The sequence below is a fragment of the Anabrus simplex genome, chromosome 3, assembly GCF_040414725.1.
Source record: "Anabrus simplex isolate iqAnaSimp1 chromosome 3, ASM4041472v1, whole genome shotgun sequence".
NCBI lineage: Eukaryota > Metazoa > Arthropoda > Insecta > Orthoptera > Tettigoniidae > Anabrus > Anabrus simplex.
In genome coordinates this window covers 270,821,428-270,846,119 of record NC_090267.1, presented here as the reverse complement: position 1 = coordinate 270,846,119, position 24,692 = coordinate 270,821,428, and the positions used below count along the sequence as shown (strand labels likewise).

Below are 24,692 nucleotides of genomic sequence, written 5' to 3'. Positions count from 1 at the left end.
GTGAAACCTTAAGAGTTCTTCTGAGAAGAGTTCATCATTCTTTCTATGTTCCGATTAACTAGTGAAGTCTCCCTTGAGTTCCTGATAAACGTACACAACAGGAAATTCTCCTTAACTCTCAACAATAGCTATAAAAGACCAACGGTAAATTGTATTTTAAATACTGTGCAGAGATGTGAAAGCATGATCTTGAACATGATATAACTTCTTCATTTAACCACCTTTGAAAGTCTCTATATTACATAGCTTCATTAACACACCATTCTGTAGATGCACAAAATAATCTTGTAATCTTCACAGGTCCGGTATTCAGCTCGACAAGAATATAAAATAGGTATTAAGGAATACGTTGTTGAGAGTAATAACAGTAATAACAGTATCCACATTGGGAACAGCACAGGGCCCATTGCTAGAAACCGAATCACACTGGCTTCCCTCGGATGAATTGCTTCAAGTAGTGATCCCCATAGTATCGTACCATTAGCTCATCGCAACTCAGGCTTTCAGAGGATACACCAAATTTCAAAAAATTCTTATTTAGCAAATCCAATAAGGGACAAAATTTGAGAAATTTTTCTCTCTCAGACCCCGGAATGCTATCCAGAAGCGAGTTGTCACTGAAGTGAAGGTAGTGTTTGATTTCTAGATATATGTTGTGACTCATACATTTCCACACAATCAATACATCAAAATCCTCATCTTTGATTCAACACAGGTGTTCTTGAGGGATGGTGTGATATCCAGTGAATATAAAAATCCCTATGAACTTTTTGATACATTCTGCCTATAGCTGGAAGCTGTGATTATTGTTTTGGGAAGCATAGGGAATACTTTCATTAACAATCAATCCTGTTTCATCAAGAAATTCTTTGAAACATTCAACTGTGGTCTTTTCTTTTAGAGCTGTTGTCAGACCGATTTTCTGGTGCTCAATTCTTGAGAGTCAGGATATGATTTACTGTATATTTCATCTTCCTTCATCCACTTAGAAGTGATATTAGACTTTTTTTTTTTTTTCTTGGCACTTTTCAACTCCCTCTTCAGGTTGCACAGTTCCTTCATAGTCCTGTTTTCGGTGAGTATGCACTTTCATTCTCCCCAGTACATCAGTTGGGAGCGTACCATCTAGTCCAGTTTCGTCAATGTCCTCACAATCTGAAATATTGTCTACATGATCCGATGGTAGCTACACAATATCAAAAGTATCATTCACATCACTATCATATTCATCGTCGAAATCATGAACCAAGAAGTTCGGGTCATTGAATATTTCCTCGATTTCTCTCAGATAAACTGCAGTACAGCGACTAATGATGATCTTAAAATAAATGCGAAGATAGTTTTTATATGGCATCTGCCATGAGCCCCAAATGGGGATCAAACTTTCAGAAGCCCCCATGACTAAATGAAACTAGCCATGAAGGTGAAAGGTTGTTATATATCTTCTAAAAGCATTATAAATTACGCATTTGAATATGGAAATAAATTACATTATAACATGACTTACTGTTACAACAAAATTCACATATGTTCAAACATTTGGAAACTATGTCTTATCACAGAAATCACACACACTACAACTCACAGCCTTGACAACAATTAACAAACAGCTTAACCAGAAGCTTAAAAAATGTATGCAGAACAATGTCAACATGTAATCATTGTTACCAACCTAAGCACAGAAACAGAATCTCTATGGAAACAAGAAATTTAATGAATGGGTTAATGCACCTGTGTAATTTTTTCACCCCCCCTCTTTTTTTTTTGCTCGAAGTGCGTGTTTTATGCACCCACTTCCTTGATATTTCATTGCGCAGTATAAATATATGAAGTAGCAGCCTTCCTACTGCAAAACCCGGCATTCCAAATACTGTGTAACTTTCAGTTACCACCTGTAAGAAAGTACAGCGGAAGTCCGCTATTGCGAGTATGGCATATAACGAGAACCCCGATATACCGACAATGTTTTGCTTGCTGCCCCTTCAAAATTCCTATATTAAACTGTGTATTATCCTTCGGTTGCAGCGAAAGCGCGCAATTTTTTCCGTTACCTATATTTATGCACCCCAGCGATTACGCTGCATGCAATCGTTTATCTTCGGTGTCGTTTCCGCGCTATGGCCACTAACGAGTTCTCTCAACATTCGAAGGCGATGTCGGAGTCTATTATTAATACCCATCGACTGCTGTTCCGTAAAGAAAATTTGACATGAAAGAGAACATATTTTCGTAATAAATGCTTAAATAACGTGCCCGATAACAGTTCTCAACTCGTTAAAAATAAAGACTGACAACGATCGCTTAATTTTAATGCAAAATACTGCAATTAAGTAAAAATAGGGTACACCTCAAGATATGGCAGAGTGTATAATTGATTTCAGAGGTTAGTTTATATTTTCTCGCGTCTGGTTAAATTACGGAAAGGCTATTCGCATGTAAATTTTTATTTAGCGAGGATAACTCATTTCTCTACATGCGTTTGAAATATGTTTTCATGGCACATATACGGCTAGGTTAGAAGAAAACTCTTGAGTGATACTGTATTTCTCCGAATCAAAGATGACGCTTTTGTCCTGAGAATCTCACGCGAAAAATCAAGGGTCTTGCATTCGCAGCCTAACAGTAATGACAACCACTAGCAACTACCGCGATAACCATGATGCTTCTTTTCACCCCCGCATGCGCATGCACACACAAAATTCATTGACAATAAACGACTGTCTCTTTATTATACATGGCTAGCTGTGACAACCGGTTGTACAGTGCCTGTGTGTAACGTCACTGGATCTCGGGAAATAGTGAAAAGAGAATGACATTCTATTAGCCTCTACAAAAATGTTTCTCAAATCTGCAGAATGCCATCAAAACATGCGAGCCTTTGAATTCTTAGAAAGGCCACGGCTACTGAGTGACAGAGTTATAACGTGTCTACTGTACCTGACTCTTAAATTCAGTTTCATAGACAGCAGGAATATTTTCATGATGGTTAGTCGTAAAGATACATGAAACAGGTATTGCCGGCAAATTTTCAACGGGTTCCTGTTGATATTATGATGCCAATTTTAAGTTAATGGTTATTAAACACTCGGAAATGTAAATAAATGTGAGCCGCTAGAAAATACGGCACAGGTTTAACTAAAGTCAATATATGGCGTCAGCGTGAAGACAGCTAAAAAAAATATGTACACACGTACTGTACAAAAAATGCATTGAGTGGTCCGCAACAAGGTCGCTTTAAAGAAGTCGAAAGTGAAATTGTGAGGTATGTGCACGAAAAACGCAAGGGCAGAATGGCCATACCGTGGCGCAATAAACTCATTCGTTGACCTTCAACTTCTGTGATTAGGCCTATACATCACTAGCCGCTGAAGTTGGCCAAACCCAACAAGCGAGACGTGCGTGTAGCAGTAGCCGGTTATATCTGACACTGAGTAAAAGTACCGTACCGGTAACAGTTTTATGGACAGCAAAAATATTTTCCTGACGGATCGCCGTATTGTAGAGATGCATGGAATAGATATTGCCGGCAAATTTTCAACGGGTTCTCTTCGGTATTATGATACCAATTTTAAGTTAATGGGCTTTAACCCACGAAAATAAAGAATAATTGTGCAGCAGCAAAAAAATGCAGAATAACGGAAGCCAATGTTCGGCGTCTAAAAATAGTCTTAAAATGCGTACTCTACAACAAAAGCATTCATATGATTTTACAAAGCACTTTTTGAGCCTGATTTAAATTTCTTGAAGGAAAACGTTGAGTTTGTCTTTGATTCGGAGAAATATGGTTCTGTAATTTTTTCGGAATAAAATTAAACACACACTTTCACGTAGTATTGGATTTCAAAAAATAACAAACAAATAAGCCGCGGAAACACACGTTCTGAACAAACTGATTGCCGTTTCATACCGATTTTAATGTGCATGGGTGGTTTTTCGACTTTTATACAAAAATCGGATATAACGACAATCCGCTATAGCGAGTAACGTTTCCACTGTTGTGAATTCTCGCTATAATGGACTTCTACTGTACCAATGTACTATTTCCGTGAGCGAATCGGAGCAGACCTGACTAGTGATGCTCTAATCCAGCCTGGCACAAATCTATTTTATAAGCAGGTATTTGAGTAATAATGCATCACATAAAATCATGGTGATCAGCTTCACCAAAACACCCAGAAATAGGGCAGTGGGACGCAAGTATTCAGTGTCTGAGTGCAGCGTGCACTACTGGCGGAAACAGAAAACTGCACTTCAAGTGACCAACAATCCTATAAAATCATTTTGCAGTCCAAAAATTGGCAAGTTTCAACAAGTAGAAGATGATCTTCATAAATATGTGATTTTGCTACGTAATGATAGATATGCCATTTCTCACAAAATGCTGTATTTTAAAGAATTAGGAACAGCAGCAGCAAATGCGATCAGTGTCTCGGATTTTACCTTTAGCCAAGGCTGGGCGATTACTTTTATGACGAGAAATGTTCTCTTCTATGACGATCATCATTATGTCAAATAATGCCAAATTGTTTCAAATCAATGTTATTTGCTTTACATCCCACTAACTACAATTTCGATGTTTTCTGGAGACGCCAAGACGCCTGCACTTAAAAGAACAAAGATTATCGCCATATTGAAACCAGGCAAACCAAATGACTTACCTCAAAGCTACAGACTATTGCACTACTCAGCACAGTGTATAAGCTACTGGAAAGACTTCTGTACAACAGGATAAGCTCTATAGTTCTTTAACAAGTACCTATGGAACAAGCTGGATTTCGACGAAATCACAGTTGTGTCTATCAAGTACTATTACTGACCACCCACACTGAAGCCGGATTCCAGAAAAGACTTAAGACATAAGTTGCATTCACTGACCTGACATCTGCTTACGACACTGTCTGGAGGCATGGCATGATCTATAAACTCCTACGCACAATACCTTGTAGAAGGGTAGCCAGACTTGTAGATAACATGTTAACGAATCGCAAATTCCAAGTAATTTTGGGAAACACTCTCAGTAATAAGAAGAAACTTGACAATGGGCTGCCTCCAGGCTCTGTCTTGGCCCCACTTCTCTTCAGCCTCTATATCTCTTACATGCCTGCAACCATTTCAAGAAAGTTTGACTATGCAGGATGACTGTGCAATTGCTGTTCAGGACAAACAGATCGAAAATATAGAACATACCCAAACTACTGATTTATGCATTCTTGAAGAATACTTCTGAAAATGGAGGCCGAAACCAAATCCAAGAAAAACTACAGTGACATGTTTCCAAAACAACAGATAGGGAATCTGCCACCTGGGCGACTGCCCTAAATGCAGATCAGTATTGACTGACTTATGCAATAAGATACCTAATTGTGAACTAGAAGTGTACCTGGGTAAAAATCGCTTGACCCACACCAATGAATCAAACTATCTGGGGATCACATTAGATAGAACCCTCTCCTTCAAGAAACACCTGAAGAAAATGGCTGAAAAACTAAAGTCTAGAAACAACATACTTCAGAAACTGTGTGGCACTACATGGGGTTAATCAGCCGACACTTTAAGCACCACCGCCCTCAGTTTGGTCTACTCAACAGCTGAGTACTGTTCTCCAGTGTGGCTCAATAGCAGCTATACCAAACTTGTCGATGAACAATTGAATCAGGCAATGAGAATTGTATCTGACACAGTAAAATAAACACCTACAATCTGGTTACCAGCACTGAGTCACATTCCACCAGTGGAACTCAAATGCAAATACGCCTTAATCCGGGAGTATAAGAAGATAAATGCAAACGACCAGCTACCACTACACCAGGACAGCATTGCTACTAAAGCCAGATGTTTATGTTCTAAGAACCCCTTCATCCAGACAGCAAGACACCTGGTGAACAATAATTTCAACGTCTTGCAAACCTGGAAGGAAGAATTGATAATAAACACTCCATGTCAGCTGCAAGACATCACAAGCACCACAATACCACCAAGTGGTTTTTACCTACCCCAGAAAATGTGGTCAACGCTGAACAGGATAAGAACAAACCATCTCCTCTACAAGTGGGGACATATACCTTTGCCACAATGCAGTTGTGATGCTCCCAGACAGACCATACGGCACATAGTGAATGACTGCCCGACGCATTCCTATAGTGGCAACTTCAGTGACTTTGTGGAAGCAGGTCCGGCTGTAATAGACTTTATTAACAACTTGAAAGTCAAACTGTAAATAATGTAAATATGTATTTTATTTTTGACTAATGTTGATATGTACAGCCAAATGCTAAATAAATAATAAATAATACCAACAGGTCTAGCAGCCTTTATCATTTCCACACTGATTTCATCCATCCCAGTTGCTTTTTCCATCTTCATCTTTTGTTTCGCTAACTCCACCTCCTGCATTGTTATATCATCCTCTGTTCTTGAGTCCTCACACTATATTGCTTCTATCTCCTCTGTACAGTTGTCCACATTCAATAACTTATCAAAATAGTCCTTCCATCTTTTCTTTCTCTCTTCTGGGTGTGTAAACAATTCCATATCTTCCTTTTTCACTAGCTTTGTGATAACTCATGTCCTACTTCTTATAAGTCTATACAGCATCCTTTTACTGCCACTTACATCCACTTCCATTTTTTGTGTAAATTCTTCCCAACTCTTCTTTTTTTCTTTTCCTAACACCTTCTTACATCTCCACTTGCTGTTGAGATACTTCCTTTTGCTTTCTTCTATTTGATCTCGGTTCCATTCTCGCCAGGCTGTCTTTTTCTTTCGCCACTTTTCTCACTTCCTCATTCCACCAGGGTGTCTTCTTTTCTTTCACTCTTGTAGATGTCCTGCCACAAGCACTCTCTGCTGCACTAACAAATGCCTTTTTAAAATTGGCAGACTCTTCTTCTACATTTTCCACTTCAGTAACTGGGATTTGTTGCTTCAATATTTCCTGAATATCTTCATGTACATTGCTGTCTTTCAATTTCCATACTTTTATTTTGCTTTGTCTTATCTTTTATAGATTTTCCATTTTTCCCAACCGTAATGTTGCCCGCACAACTCTATGGTCTCCATCAAATGCTTCTTCTAGTAAAGCTGTCACATCCATCAACTTCCTGCGATTAGTCCTTTCCACCAAAAAGTAGTCAATTACTGATTTTGTTCTCCTTTCCTTGTCTCTCGTTTCCGACCTGTGCATTCAGATCTCCCATAATAACCACTTCCATACCAGAAATGTACCTTTCTATTTTCTCCAAGAATCCTTCAGTATCTTCTTCCCTGTTTCCTGTCTGTGGTGCATACACTTGCATGAAGTTGATCACTTCATTCTTCATCTTTAGTCTAATCGTCATTATTCTGTCACTAACACATTCTACCACTTCAAAATACTCCTCCAATGCTTTGAAATGATTAGTCCCACTCTGCTTATTGCCTCTTGGCCACCACTCCAGTATAATGTGTATGTTCCTCAATTTCTTCCTTCTGTTACCTTTCCATGTTACTTCACACAACCCCATCATTTCCACCTTCTCCTTCTCCATGAAATCTACTACTTCTTCCACCTTTCCTGTCAGGGTCGTAAGATGTACTATTGCTATCTTCATGTTGGTTCCTTTCCCTAGTACGCCTCTTCAGTGGTGCCTAGTCCATCTATGACAGCTGATGGCGGAGCTGTTGAGGATCCAACCAGCCTTAGGGCTGATGACTGAGCATACATGTTGGTTACTGGTCGCCCATTTCTCACAGTTCCGCCAGTACCCTGAGAACTGCACGCAAAATCGTAATTCGAATTACGTGATTTCGAATTAACCGCCAACACATACTTCGGAAATGCCAACCCTTGCGGCCTCACAATATATTCTAAGACCCGTTACTGCATGCAATTAACCTTAATTCACAGTTTAAAGCTCTCAAATGTCATGGAAAAAACTATTTCCAAATGTATCCAACAAGGTGCATTTACAGTATTCAAATAATGCACTTGGATAACTCACCAGCAAACATAACCACACGCAATGAAATCAAAAGAAAGAAAACATTATTCAAAGACGAGGAAAAATCTATACTGGCTCCCCTGTGCAAGTGCTTTATTCATTGGATTACTGTACTGTATGCATTTTAGATGCTTTGTGCTTGCACGGAATGTACCCGATGCCCTTAAAACATCCCGGCTTATCGAACTTTCCTATGACGAGGGGAGAAAGTCTCTCGCCTCCGTCCACAACTATACTTGTATGATATCCCGCCATGGCACTTCTTGGACCCATTAATGCATGCAATCGCCTTGATTCTCAGTTTGAACATTTCAAATGCCAAGGAAAACACTATTTCAGAAATGAATCCAACAAGGTGCATTTACATTAATCAAATAATGCTCTTGTATAAAACAATGACAAACATAACCTGATGCAACAAAAGGAAGAAAAACACGATTCAAAAACGAGGAAAAATTATGCTGGCTCCCCGGTGCAAATGCTTTATCTTTTGGAATTATTCTTCTTCTTCTTCTTCTTCTGCTTCTTCTTCTTCTTGCGTTACGGCCTCTGTAGGACCACGGACAGCTCCTTCACGGATTGCATTTTCTTCTTCTCCTCCCAGAACCTCTTCATCCTTTCTCTTATCTTTTGGAATACTGTACTGTCTGCATTTTTTAATTCCTTGTACTGGCACGGAAAGTGCCCGACGCCCTTGAAACATCGTGGCTTTTTGAACTTTCCTATGATAGGAGAAGGAAGTCTTTCGCTTCAGTGTGCAGTGTGCACTGCATAGCAACACAGTACATTTGCCAGCTGGCAATTCTCTCCTTTAAAACCTTAAGTCCGTTTGGCCTCAGCATTTAAAAAAAAATAAAACAAACAATGCAGTTTCATCGGCACTGACAATATTATTTGGTGCGTACGAATTGAGTATAGGCTATAAGCCACGCTTTTTCGCCAACTGTCTGCATCGCCAGTGTTCCCGGATTCTACCTCTCCGCACACTGCCTGCTACATGATATTGTGAACTGTGGCGTTCCTGAAAACGCCGAATATAAAATAACTACGATTCTGCTTGAACATAGCCAACATGAAGCACACTGTAGACACGCCGAAGTAGGTGAGAGTGCACAAAGTTACTCTTTCACGTTCCAAAAGACGCGTTCTGTCATGACGCGGAGAAATTTTGAAACTAAATTTCTTGGTAAAATACTATTTTTTTCCAAAATGTAAAGGCAGTTTTGAATTTAAAGTCTGAATTTCGGTAACTGCCCGTCTGTTGGCTCTGAGTCTGGTGTTGTAACTGTGCTGCAGAGGCGGCAGTGAACTCGGAGGGGAAGGAATAGGGGAGTGTGGAAGGAAGGAGAGGATGGGTGGAGTCAATTGTGACGAGGCTGACAAAGGGGCGGAGTCAACCGTATTGCTGGAGGTAGGCTTAATATCCGTAGGTATGGGAGGAGTATTAAAGTTTGAAGAATTAAATATATTAGGTATCCTAAATTTATTCGAACTAACTGACTTTAATAATTTCGGCATTAATTCATGTAACATACTTTTATTGTCTGTGGTTTCATTAAGATTCTGTTGTTTATTGTACGTCTGGTCTAAATAGATGTATAAACTTTCTAATACGTTCAACATTCTCCCTTTTTGTATGTTTCTAATTATCACTAAGTCTTTCTCTATGGATTCAAATCTGTGACCAGTCTCCCTCATATGCAAACTCATCGCTGAGTATTTCCTATGTTTTTCCGCGTTAATATATTCCATGTATCTTGTCATAAAACTTCTCCCAGTCTGTCCAACATATGAAAAATTACACTGAGTACATTTGAGTCTGTATACTACCGATTCCAAATAACGATTTTTATCATAATTAACTTTTTTATGATTAAAGAATATGGACTGGTTAGTATTAGTAGTTCTAAAAGCTATATTAAAATTATGTTTCTTGAATACGTTAGTAATCTGGTGTATAGCTGGATTGTTAAAAGTGAATGTAGCATACTCAGTTTTTTTTTGGTTTTGTTTGGTATCAGATTCGTAGATAACTTGTTCTTAATTTTATTGATCAATTTGTTAATCATTTCTATTTTGAAACCATTTTGTTTAGCGAGGTACCTAATATAATTTAATTCTTTCTTCAAATTCTTGGGAGATAGAGGGATTAAGTGAATGTAGCATACTCAGTTTTTTTTTGGTTTTGTTTGGTATCAGATTCGTAGATAACTTGTTCTTAATTTTATTGATCAATTTGTTAATCATTTCTATTTTGAAACCATTTTGTTTAGCGAGGTACCTAATATAATTTAATTCTTTCTTCAAATTCTTGGGAGATAGAGGGATTCTAAGTGCTCTATAAATCAGACTGTGAAAAGATGCTTGTTTATATGAATTCGGGTGTAAAGAAAAATTGTTTATAGTTGTAGATGATTGTATCGGTTTTCTAAATATTTGGAAATCAAAAGTGTTAACCTTACGCGTAACTGTTATATCTAGAAAATTCAATGAGTTATCGACTTAGTCCTCTTTCGTGAATTTCAAATTAGGTTCGATTTAATTTAATTTATTTAAGATTTCTTGACTATTAGTGACATCTATGTTTATGATTACAATTGTATAATCTACATAACTCAACCATAAATCAATTCCTTTAATTTTTGCTATTATTTCATTGGGTTCGATTGAATCCATAAATATGTTGGCAAGGATGCCCGATATTGGGTCACCCATTGCTAATCCATTCTGTTTATAAATATTATTGTTAAAAGAGAAGTAATTATTGTCTAATACGAAATTTAACAATCTAGTGAATTCTTCTACTTCCGTTTTACTAAGATTACTGTGTTTACAAATATTATCATGAATGATATTAACAGTTTTATCTGTCGGAATATTCGGGAACATATTCACTACGTCATACGAACACATCATCTGGTTTGGACGCAAGCCAAATTTAAGCAAAATGTCACACAAGTCAATGGAATTTCTTAATGGTTGTTTATTATTAAAAGTGTAATGTCTTTTCAAATAATTATGAATGTACTGTATTTGGAGACCTTATACGTGGGAGAATTTCGGCAATTGGTAATCGGACAAATCGGAATATCTTTTTTATGTATTTTGAGCAAAGCTCTAATTTCCGGGAGCCTAGGATTCATATTGACAAGTTTTAATTGTTCTTGTTCGGTAAAGAGAGATGTGGATCTTTTAAGTAAGGCCTTTAAGTTGCGTTGAATTTTAGCTAACGGATTTTTAGTCACTAATGTGTATTTGTTATTATCAAAAAATTCTTCGGTTTTCTTGATATATGTATCTTTATCCATCAAAAGGATCGCACCCCCTTTGTCAGCCTTGGTTACTATAACATTGTTATCTTCAATTTTCGATTTCATGTTTTTTATTGTTTTCTGTTGTTTGGGATCAAAATTGGTATAAATTTCTTTAGCCAATCTGGGTAATCTCTTCTTTAACTCCAATCTTACTTCGTCTTGTACATCGCGTGGGAGTTTTGATATGTTCGCCTCTGCTTCCGCAACTGTGTTAATGATGTCTATTTCTCTATCTTTATTAGGCCAGTTATATTTTGGACACCTTTTAAGTAGGTCATTCTCTCCTTCCGTAAATTTTACCTTGGTCAAGTTAACTACCGTGGGAGTAACAGTGTCCGATGGGCCTTTAATTTGTTCTTGTTTCGTTTGTTTACTGCGACGTATTTGTGTGTCTATCAAATGATTCAATTTCTTATTCAATGTATCCTGTTTCTTACTAAGTGCGTATGTTAATTTGTGTTCCATGTGTTGATAAAATGACTGCCATTCTAATGGGGCTAAATCCTGTGTCATCGCTAAGTGAACGTTATATAACTGCAAATTCTATTTGGATTTCTTCCTGTAATATGCCTTGATTTCATTTTCAAGCCATAATTCATTTACCTTATTTTGGGTTACATTATGGCTTGGACTGCTTATGTTCTTACGTTGTGTTGATTTAAGAAAACTAGGTACTAGTTTTAGTCTCAGACGTTGTTTAAGAAAAGCTAAATCCTTTCCTAACTTACAAATCTTCATTTTCAGATTGAGAAACTTATTTAATCTACATTTTGCCTGGTTGGCTGTCATATTACATGTTATAAACCTCATTTTAGGTCCGTATTGAAAATTTACACTTCAACAACAATAAAGGTGTCCTCATCTGTTTCAATTTATGTAATCCGAATTCTCTCCTTACGTTCAACTTCTTATTTCTTCTTTTCCTTCTCTTATAAAAAACATTATTTCTGCATCTACTGACATTTCCTGGCAAGGTTCCAGCCAATTGTATTACCTACCGGTGCTAAGGGCCACTTACAATTTTTCAACGGATGCTTCTGTCTCACTTTATGCTGAGGAATTTCATCAGCGGCCTTGGAAAGATTGTATTTATGACAATAATGCTTATGCTTGTGTTCATGCCCTCATGTCGTTGGCATTATATTATTTCCACTTTGGTTTTCCACTAATATTTTAAATGAACTGTTTTTAATTAGAATTTTAATGGAAGAAGTTTTAGTCTCCAACAAGATTATAGTTTAATCATAGACAGTTTTCCATTAGCATCTTTATATATTGTATCATTTTTCACATTTTTATGTTCTGAATTTTAATAACTGGCTAAACTTTTAGCTTTCACTTTTAATATTAGTTGTATTCTTGATGATTGTTTTTAGGCTGAAGATGCCTTTAATTGAGGGCGGAACATGTACCATTTAACTGTGAGTCTATTTATGTAACCACTATAAGTGAAAATAAAAGTACTGAATAGGTGGAACGAATTAAAACACCTTTATTGTTGTTGAACTGTAACTTTTCAATACGGTTCTAAAATGAGGTTTATAACATGTAATAAGAGGGCATATACATCGGAAATACTGAGGTAAGATTGGTGAACGTTATAAATAATATATGCATTGATATATTAGCTGTGGAATTATGAATAACACGACGACGAATAAGGAAGGAATTCAACGTAAGGCTAATTGATGTCAGTTTATTTTACGCAGTTATGGATCACGATATATTTGACGCTTATAGCAGCATGTAATATGGCTTGTCTTATTATATGAGTTGATGACATTTGGTTAGCGAACTTGCAGGTTAATAATAAAGTACGATTATAAAAAATAACCCTAGATAACCTATAGTCGAGTATAATGACGGCATTTTCTAAGAAAATTTTACATATTACTCAATATTTAAACTGATTTAAGTTGGAACAGCAAATCATTGACAGTAGTGTGTTCATACTGTTATGTTACTGCTATTTGCGAGTGTGGAAGTTTCATCTATGGTATTCCTTGACTACTAGCAATCAGTTGATTGGATTTATAAAGCATTACGACCTTAATATAACCTATTCACAAACTTTTGAGATTGTATTGAAGAATTCTTACATATTTCTTAAGGAATATTTTGAATATGTCCAAGTATGATCAAGTATATATATATATTTTTTAAATGTTTATTGGTATATTAGCTTTGGTAGCATTGCTTACTCCGTCTACGTTATAAATGATAGGGTCATCAGCAGCATGAAACGTCAGACATTGAATAAAAAGAAGCATTCTTTAAATACTATATGATACTTCATGATTAAGCAAACCCTTTATGATTTTACAGTTTCGTAATGGACATAAATATTCTTAATGTTTGTACATATTATCAATGTTTATACATTATTAATGTAATATTCATATAAAACATAATATTATGCAATCATTTAATATCTTGATAGAACTTAGCAAGAAGTTAGGATGTGATATTTAATGAGAATTTGACAGTTCTTAGGTATTATTCCCAGAGAATTTCGTTTTAGTTTATTCTTAATGTAACAGTTCTTCAATTTTGAGTTAGCCAGGAGGAATGGTGGACTTATTTATGTTAGTTCAGAGGATTAAACATTTTAATTTGCTTTTATATGAGATTGAGGAGATGTTGAAGGTAATCCACGTCAGGTCAGGAGAGCTTCCAGAAATAATATAACTCCACAGAAAAATTTAGGAAAGAAATTGTTTATGGGAGAAAATGACACCATGGATGTATATTTAAAAAAAAAAAATTGATAATGTGAAATCGAAACTAATGAGTAGCGTCATAATTTCAAGGCAATCAAATTTTCTTATTTTTAATGAGATACCTATATGTACATATGAATCAATGTCAACTTATCCTACGTACAAATATAATTTTGAATAAAGTTAGTATTTAAGAATTTAACTTATTAATATTATTATTTATAGGTTATAAGATTAATCTAAGGTAATTTCATAATGAGAATAACTGAATTTAAGATTGGTCATATTTTGATTTAATGACCTGATAGTCATGTAGATATGCTGAATATTAGAGGCGCGTTTCTCAGTCGGATTTACGTTAAAAAAAAAAAAAAAAAAATTAGTTGGATATAGGATAATCCCCGAGTCGTATAGCATAGTTAGCTGGAGATTTTCTTGAATGCCGGCTTGTAGTTAATTGGAAGAAAGAATGACTCCCATATGTGGGACATGAAAAGAAGAAAGACGTCGCGGGACTCGAAACGAACGGCACAAGAAAGACTGGTCGCCGTAATGCGGTTCAAGAAAGATTGTCACCCAACAGTGGGGCTCGAAAGAAAGATAGAGGACACCCAATAACCAGGTCGGTTCAGAAGTAAATATAGTCAATGAATGTAAATTAAATTCTTTTCAGTCTCCAGTGTAAATGTTTGAAAATAATCTGAGCCAAACCATCATAATTTTTGAAGAGATCTTTGCATTTTCTTAGTGTTCTTATGAATCACCTCCGTCTTCTGGGTAAACCGGCACTCAAATGTCCCTCATTGCTGAGGGGTTAAGGTAACAGCCCCGGCATTTTCCTGGAGTGAAGCTGGGAAACCACAAAGAAACATCTTCAGGGCTGCTGACAGTGAGGTTCAAACCCACTACCTCCCGAATGCAAGCCAATAGATACATGACCCAAACCATGCAGCAACGACTGCTAGAAATGGCAGCGAGTCCAACGTATATGATCAATAACCTGACTCCCTAAAAGGGCCAATAGCTTAGGGCATATGAGCCCTTACATCAAGTAGGCGGGGCCCTCAGTATAAGAAATTCTAGTGAATTTCCCACTAATAGTAGCGTCCGATCTCCAGAGTAGTGGCTGCAAAGGGCATCTGCTTACTATGTCAGGAGTGGTTGCAATGTAAGTATCAGAATGTCATTTACACTATCATACCAAGGTAGAGCTCATATGGAAAGCCGCTTCTGGGGAAAGAAGACAAAGCAGAAAGATAGCAGGAACATATCCAACAGTTGTATCAAGGTGAAGATTTAGATAATTTGGTTCTGGAACAAGAAGAGGCTGTTGATGCTGATGAAATGGGAGACCCAATTTTGAGGTCAGGGTTTGACAGAGCTGTGAGCGACCTAAATATGAACAAGGCACCTGGAATTGATGACATTCCCTCTGAATTACTGACTGCCTTAGGAGAAACTAGCATGGCAAGGTTATTCCATTTAGTGTGTAAGATGTATAAGATAGGAGAAGTCCCATCCGATTTTCGGCAGAATGTTGTCATACCTACTCCAAACAAAGCCGGTGTTGACAGATGTGAAAACTATCGCACCATTAGTTTAGTATCTCATGCCTGCAAAATTTTAACACGTATTATTTACAGAAGAATGGAAAAACAAGTTGAAGCTGAGTTGGGAGAAGATCAATTTGGCTTCAGAAGAAATGTAGGAACACGTGAAGCAATCCTGATTTTATGTCTGATCTTAGAGGATCGAATCAAGAAGGACAAGCCCACGTACATGGCATTCGTAAGTCTAGAAAAGGCATTCGATATTGATTGGACCAAGCTATTTAAGATTCTGAAGGTGATTGGAATCAGATATCGAGATCTACAATCTGTATAAAAATCGGTCTGCAGTAATAAGAATCGAGGGCTTTGAAAAAGAAGCAGCAATCCAGAAAGGAGTGAGGCAAGGCTGCAGTTTGTCCCCCTCCCCCCCCACCTCCTTTTCAATGTTTGCATAGAACAGGCAGTAAAGGAAATCAAAGAATAATTTGGAAAGGGAATCACAATCCAAGGAGAGGAAATCAAAACCTTGAGATTTGCCGATGATATTGTTATTTTATCTGAGATTGCAGAAGATCTCGAGAAGCTGCTGAATGGTACGGACAAAGTCTTGGGTGAGGAGTACAAGAGGAAATTAAATAACTCCAAAACAAAAGTAATAGTGTGCAGTCGAACGAAGGCAGGTGATGCAGGAAATATTAAATTAGGAAATGAAGTCTTAAAGGAAGTAGATGAATATTGTTACTTGGGTAGTAAAATAACTAACGATGGCAGAAGTAAGGAGGACATAAAATGCAGATTAGCACAAGCAAGGAAGAGCTTTCTTAAGAAAAATTTGCTCACTTCAAACATTGATATAGGAATTAGAAAGATGTTTTTGAAGACTTTCGTGTGGAGCGTGGCATTGTATGGAAGTGAAACATGGACGATAACTAGCTCAGAAAGAAAGAGAATAGAAGCTTTTGAAATGTGGTGTTACAGAAGAATGCTGAAGGTGAGATGGATAGATCGAATCACAAATGAAGAGATACTGAATCGAATTGGCGAGAGGAGATTGATTTGGCTAAATTTGACGAGAAGAAGAGAAAGAATGATAGGACACATCTTAAGACACCTAGGACTTGTTCAGTTTGGTTTTTGAAGGAAGTGAAGTTGGTAAGAACGGTAGGGGTAGACCAAGGTATGAATATGACAAGCAGATTAGAGCAGATGTAGGATGCAGTAGTTACGTAGAAATGAAAAGGTTAGCACAGGATAGGGTGACATGGAGAGCTGCATCAAACCAGTCTATGGACTGATGACTTAAACAACAATAACCAAGGTAGAACATCCCCCGTTTCAAGGGCAAAGTCGGATGAAGAAGCTACCCCAAACCAAATAGACAAAGTTGCTTCAGGTAGCCCCCTCTTAATACTGGAACCCTAACAAGACAATCGTATGAATTTGTCAAGATGCTAAAGCAGCATCAAGTGAACACTGCTTGTGTGCCAGAGAACAGATTAAAAGACCAAAAATCTTGAGATAGCTAAAGGCTCATACACCACGGCACAAGCAGTCAGCATGGAGTGGCCATCATTGATGGTGATGAGCTACATGACACAGTTGTTGAGATATACTGTCACTCCAATCACCTGATGTCATCGGTCATCAATGCCAGGACTCATCGTCTGTGTATCTTCTCAGCATACGCACCTCAGGGAGGACACAATAAGAATGAAAAAATGCATTTTGGGAAGAGTTGTATAATGAAGTTGCTGTGTGCCAGGCTAATGAGCTGCCAATACTATGTAGCGACCTTAATGGACACACTTGAAGATGGTACAATTAAAATTAATGATTCTGTCAACAAAACATCTTTTATAGCTGTTATTGACTGCAATTCAATGAAGTGTATTAATTTCTTTCTTAAAATTTTTGCAAGTGACAGGATGTTAAATGATTTATAGACCATACTGAAAAAAAAAAAAGTCACTATTTTGTAAGCTCCTGGATGAAGGGAGTTCATTCCGAGAGTATTTAATGTTTGGGTCGGTTTTCTGAAAATATTAAAAGAAGGACTATTCTCATTTCTTGTAACTACAATCTAGGTAGTTTTGCGACATTTTAGTTTTGAATTATAAAGTGAAACTGATGAACGGGTCTAAAGAATTAATGTATGTTCAGTCCTCAGCTAGAAGGCTGGTTGGATCCTCAACAGCTCCACCATTACGTTGTTCCAAAGTTACTGAACTGTTAGAAATATGTTGGTTAATTACTACAAAAATATTAACATATCTCACTCAAAAGAAAATCCCTTTAATATTTTTTTAATGATTCTAGTCTTTTCTAAATTACGGACATAAATGACGCTAGAATTCCCGGTGCCGGCACTCCCATGGAAGAACCTTTTGTTGGTAAATAACATTACTGACATTACTAACATTACTTACAAAAAAATTTTTTTTTTCGAGCATGCTTATTAGAGATACCAAAAATGAAAAGAAAAAATATCTTATTTTCACAATGATTGACAATATTTACTGAATTACTAATTTCCAAAAACAAAACTAGAATATAGTCTTTAGGAGAGAAACAATACTAATTCCATTTTATTTCACAATACACACAAGGTCAACATCAATAATAAATTCTGGAAATCAAGGTGTTTACACACTTGAGCGTTCCCAGTGCAAAGCTAGCTACATAGGCCAGAATGGAAGATGTTTCATTATCTGATATCAAGAACACGACAATGCCAAGAAATACAATAGATTTTCTGCCATGAGCATACACATAACAGATTTAAACCATACCTTTTCTTCCATAAGTCAAGAATTCGCTATTTTATGTGTAGAAAACCAAGGCATTCTTTCACATAGTTAAGAAAATATTTTTATTCGCCTTGACTAGAGATACAACGGAACTGGAAATCTTAATGAAATTTCTAAAAAGCCTAACATTCTTTTTAATGGCATAAATTTTTAAGAAGCAGGGCATTAATTCTACCATAGCTAATAACACGCTCTACTCTTTACCTGCCCATATTACAGTAGTCTCTCCCTCTGCCTTCCCTTAACAAGCCTGTTCCTCATTAACCACTGCAAACTTCTCCTAGTTCTACTCTTGCCGTGCCCAAATTAGTCCCTCCCTCTGCCTCAGTCCAACAAGGCTGCTCTACGGCAATCACAGTTAGTAGTATAGTTCAGGTGTGGCAAAGAAAGACAATGTATCCCATTGGGGCCGGTAGGGAGTAAGTAGTTTGTTCTGCATCATTTATTTTGGTTCATTTTTCTCTGCAGTTTCCATTTTATGTCAGGGGTTTTTTTTTTTTTTTTTTTTTTTTTTTAAGGCACATCTTTCATAGTATCTGGTGGAATATCACTTTTACAATTAGCCATTGCCATGTTCTCTTCCATCCATAGCTGCATTAAAATTCTTCTAGAACACAACAGTCCACCATCACTTTATGAGAGGTGTTCCCCAGTAAATTGGACCCCATGAACATGACTAGTTTACCGACTACATCTCACAAGTTTGTAGAAGAATCATAGCTGCTCAAGGTGACACTGGTTCACCAACTGTATTTTCTCAAGATATCAGTTTAACTTTTAACCATTTAATGCATTTCTCTTTAGTTCATGTGTGTCTTGTGACAGTACTGTATTTTACAGCGGTGTCTTCCATTCACACATATTTATTTAGTGCACCTAAGACAATGGCTGGATTTCCTGACAAAATTTTTATTTTAATGCAACACAGTTAACATTTTAAATTCACATCTGTATATTTTTATTATTGAAGTTATATGTAGCTGAAGATGTCTCAAAGGAGAGACTGAAGATGTCCTACATTTTAATATAATTTGTTATCTTTGGTGATATAACATATACAGTAGAACCTCGAATACATGTTCCCGGAAACTATGTTTTCCCGAATTATTACTTCAAACTACATGGTCCCGTGAGCATTCCAATTAAATCACGTTGTAAAAATCCTGCATTATCTGTTCCTCGAAGAAACGATTTCCTGGATCAACCATCCTGAAATTTCAGTCCCATCAACGCTAAGTCCTCGATGAAGCATTTTTCAAGAAACTAAATCTCACGAAAGGACAGCTATGCCATACTTATGAATCTCGGTGTTAAAGTCCTGTCATTGTGATGATGAGAGCAAGTAGGTACTGTGCTGGAAAAGCAATCGGTGATGAACTTGCGAAAGAGAATTTCTTAGCTTCGCAATCAGGTGGTATTGTTTATATTAATTCTCTAATTAATATTTAGTGCTTGTCAAGTGCTTTAGGCAACACAGACCGACGGTGTCGCTCATACAGCGGTACAACTCACAGGCTATGCCCAGACCCGCGGTGTTGCTCACATGGGTACGACGCAAGGGTACTGGAAACCACCAGGCCAGCCTCTTTACTGCTACTAATCACAAACCTATTTCGTACCTAATTTAGTGGTACTACTCGCAAGTACAGGCAACCCATGGTGTTCCCCGCATGATGGTATGAATCAAAAGTAGTTTCATGGTTCTAATTCAATCATCCCTTGGTTGCCCCTTTTTGTCGCCTCTTACGACAGGCAGGGGATACCGCAGGTGTATTCTACATGTGCGTCCCCCACCCGCAGGGGTAGTGTGTTTGGTCCGCGAGAGGTATTTTATTTCCCTCAAGTCTGCCGGCAAGCCGGTTAGGACCCCCCTATCAGCCACCTGGGACGCGCCACATGGGAGTATCACCTCTCCCCCGGCTACTTCAGCGTAGTAGGTTCGTGGAAAAAAAACATTTACAAGTGGATTGATATGCAAGAAAAATAGAAGATTTAAAAGGGATACTTCCTAAATTATTGTGAAAACAGATTGTATTATAAAGTTATAACGATACATTTTTCGTTATCGTAATACATAACCCAAGCGGAGTACCCAAAAAAAAATATAGACGAAGTAAATAATGGAGCGCAAATTCGGAGTTAACTAGAGAGTATCAAAGATTTATTATTGGAGACGTTGAAAATTGATCAATTAATGTATCTAATCAAAATAAGGCAACATTTAAGATATCTCTTAGATCATTCAAATTAAAAGATTGACGTTTGTCACGTCATAACCTACTTTGCTCAACATAAGCATAGTTCGAGGAAGATCTATAAGTAGCACGATTGTCAAACTAATGATGTATTCAAATATGTGTTTTATGCATGTCTTCGAGAGCTACATGGTGACTGACTAGACTGAAAATGGGATTGGCGTCTGGAGGTAACCCACCAACCATAACTACAGACCCGAGGATTGAGACCGTAGCCCGGTCATGATGCAGTGATAACCCGCAGATGAACGTCCTAGGAAAACCAGGAAGCAGCCATCCCAGTCCAGAAACCCAGACGGATGAAGTTAAGTTTCACAAAGTTCTTTTTTTAAAATTTATTTGTATTTTATTTGATAACAAGTTTTTAATGGTGTTTGTGTAAGAGCTAGGTCGATATATCTTCGAGAGGTGATCTCAATATCGAGTTTCAGCATGAATGAACTAATAGTGACGTTTAACTGATGGATTTAGGTAATCTTCCAAACTTATAAACACTCCCTTGCATAGGAAAGATAACACTCGCAAATGAAGTGCTTTGTTAGCAATGTTCAGCTTTCTCTCAAAGAAGTATGCCGTGCATATTGTGATCTGAGATATTTGAGGTGAGAATATGGAGCATATTGAATTGTAGGTTATCGAGATCGGATACGACGTCAACTTTTTGCCAAATGTAAATAGATGCAGGCTTAATATATTCGTACTTTGATATGAAGTGTGCATCGATATGAATGATAGTTGCTGATCCATATAATATAAATTGTGATAAGATACTGAATCTATTGAATAGAATTAATGATGTTTATATTTGCGGTGAGGTCATATATGTCGGAAATACTTAGGTAAGATTGGTGAATGTTATAAATAATATATGCATTGATATATTAGGCATGGAATTATGACTAATATGACGACAAATAAGGAAGGAATTCAGGGTAAGGCTAATTGATGTCAGTTTATTTTAAGCAGTTATGGATCAGGATATACTTGACGCTTATAGCGGCACGTAATATGGCTTGTCTTATTATATGAGTTATTGACATTTGGTTAATGAACTTGCAGATTAATAATAAAGTACGATCTTCAAAAATAACCCTAGATAACCTATAGTACAGTATAATGACGGTATTTTCTAAGAAAATTTTACATGTTACTCAATATTTAAAATGACTTAAGTGGGAACAGCGAATCATTGACGGCAGTGTCTTCATACTGTTATGTTATTGCTATTTGCATGTGGAAGTTTCATCTATGGTAGTCCTTGACTATTAGCAATCAGTTGATTGGATTTATAAAGCATTACGACCTTGATTTAACCTAGACATAAACTTGTTGAGATTTTATTGAAGAATTCTTACATATTTCATAGGGAATATTTTGAATATGTCCAAGTATGATCAAACATATATATTTTTTATGTTCATTGGTATATCAGCTTAAGTAGCAATTGAAAGCTACACATGTGAAACATTGCTTACTCCATGTACGTTATTAATGATAGTCATAAACATGAAATAATGTTAGGATGATGCACCAAAAAAAGAAGCATTCTTTAAATGCATGATTGAACAAACCTTTCAATAATTATGTACATATGTAAAACATAATATTATGTAATCATTTACTATCTAGATAGAACTTAACAAGAAGTTAGGATTTGATATTTATTGTGAATTTGACAGTTCTTAGGTATAATTCCCAGAGAATTTCATTTTAGTTTATTCTTAACGTAACAGTTCTTTAATTTTGAGTTAGCCAGCCAGGAGGAATGATGGAATTATTTATGTTAGTTTAGAGGATTGAACATTTTAATTTTCTTTTATATGAGACTGAGGAGGTGTAGAACGTAATCCACATCAGGTCAGGAGATCTTCCTGAAATAATATAATCCTGCAGAAAAATTGAGGAAAGTAATTGTTTATGGGAGAAGATGAGACCGTGGATGTTGATAAAAATATTGATAATGTGAAATCAAAACTAACAATTAGCGTGGTAACTTCTAGGCAATTAATTTTCTTATTTTTAATGAGATACCTACATGTACATATGAATAATTGTCAACTTATTCTACGTACAAATATAATTTTGAATAAAATTAGTATTTAAGAATTTGACTTATTAATATTATTATTTATAGTTTATAAGATTAATTTAAGGTCATTTCATAATGGGAATAATTGAATTTAAGATCAGTCGTAATTCGATTTAATGACCTGTTAGTCATGCAGATATGATGAATACATTAGAGGCGTGTATCTCAGTCGGATTCACGTTAAAAAAAAAAAAAAAAAAAAAAAATCTTATTTTGATATAGGATAATGCTTCAGTTGTATAGCATAGCCAGCTGGAGATTTTCTTGAACGCCGGCGTGTAGTTAATTGGAAGAAAGAATGACTCCCACACGTGGGACAAGAAAAGAAGAAAGACGCCGCGAGACTCAAAACGTGGTGCAATAAAAATTTTCCTTTGATGCAGCACAAGAAATATTTGCCGCCCATCGTGGTTGCAAAAATAAGTGTTGGGTTCAAGAAAAATTGTCACCCAACAGTGGGACTTGAAAAGGAGATATGGGACACTCAATAACCAGGTGGTTCACTATGAAAATATTCTTGCTTACAATAAAACTGTTACTTTCACTCAGCATCAAATATAACTGGCTGCCGCTACACGCACATTTTACTTGCCAGATTCGGCCAACTTCAGCGGCTAGCGATGTATAGGTCTTAATAGCGGACTTTTGAAGTCAACGAACGAGTTTCTTGTGCCGCGCTATGGCAATACCACCCATGCATTTTTGTACATATACCTTGCACACATAACTTGGGCAATGACAAAGAAGGATGAGAGTCGAATACAGGCAGCCGAAATGAAATTCTTGAGGAGTATGATGCAGAAGAGTAGACGAGACAAAATAAGGAATGAAAAAATCCGGGAAGAAATTGGAGTGGAAAAAATGAATGATAGAGAATGAATGAATAGAGAAGAGCCGGCTAAGATGGTTTGGGCACATAAAGCGAATGAGCGACGAAAGAATGCCAAAAAGGGTGATGGAAATGCAAATCCAAGGAAGGAGAGGCCGTGGACGACCACGATTGAGATGGAAGGATACCATCCAACGCAGCATTATAGAAAGAAACCTGGACTGGGACACAGTGTTGGAAGAGGAGTGGTGGAAAGACCGAAGAAAGTGGAGAGGAACCATATTTGCCCCTACCCGGCTACAACTGGATAAAGGGAAATGATGATGATGATGATGATGTTGATGATGATGATGACCTCACTATTTCATCTTCAACTTCTTTAAAGTGTCCTTGTTGCGGGCCACTGAATGCATTTTATGTGCAGTACGCATTTTTAAGCTATCTTTGTCTTCATGGTAACGCCAAATATAGGCTTTAATTAGGAATATGCCGTATTTTCTTGCGGCTGCACAATTATTTTACATTTCCGAGTGGTTAATAACCATTAACTTAAAATTGGCATTTTAACATCAACGAGGACCTGTTGAAAATTTTCCGGCAATACCTGTTCCACGTATCTTTACAATATGACAATCCATCACGAAAATATTCCTGCTGTCTATAAAACTTATTTTTACTAAGCGTCAGGTACAGCAGACGCGTTATAACTCTGCTACTGATAGCCGTGGCCTTTGTAAGAATTTGAAGGCTCGCATGTTTTGATGTCATTGTGCAGATTTGAGAAACGTTTTTGTAGAGGATAATAGAATGTCATTCTCTCTTCACTATTTTCCGAGATCCAGTGACGTTATACGTAAGCACTGTACAACCGGTTGCCGTGGCTAGTGATGTAGGCCTATGATAAAGAGACGGTCGTTTATTGTCGAGTTTTGTGTGTGTGCGCGCGCGGGGGTAAAAGAAAAAAAAAACGTGGTTTCATTACTGCGGTAGTTGCCAGTGGTGTTCATTACCATCAGGCCACGAATGCAAAACAACCCTTGATTTTTCACATGAGGTTCAGAGAAAAAACGTCGTCTTGGATTCGAAGAAATACGGTATCACTCCAGAGGTTTCTGTAGCAAACATTTCAGTTTTCTTTTTCAAATGGCA

At 36.9% G+C, this 24,692-nt stretch overlaps 1 protein-coding gene across 1 annotated transcript in view; it reads right to left on the bottom strand.

The window, feature by feature from the left end:
* Sbf (SET domain binding factor) overlaps window positions 1-24,692 on the bottom strand; it is an 851,001-nt gene that overhangs the window by 387,744 nt on the left and 438,565 nt on the right. The gene's annotated exons all lie outside the window — the stretch shown is intronic.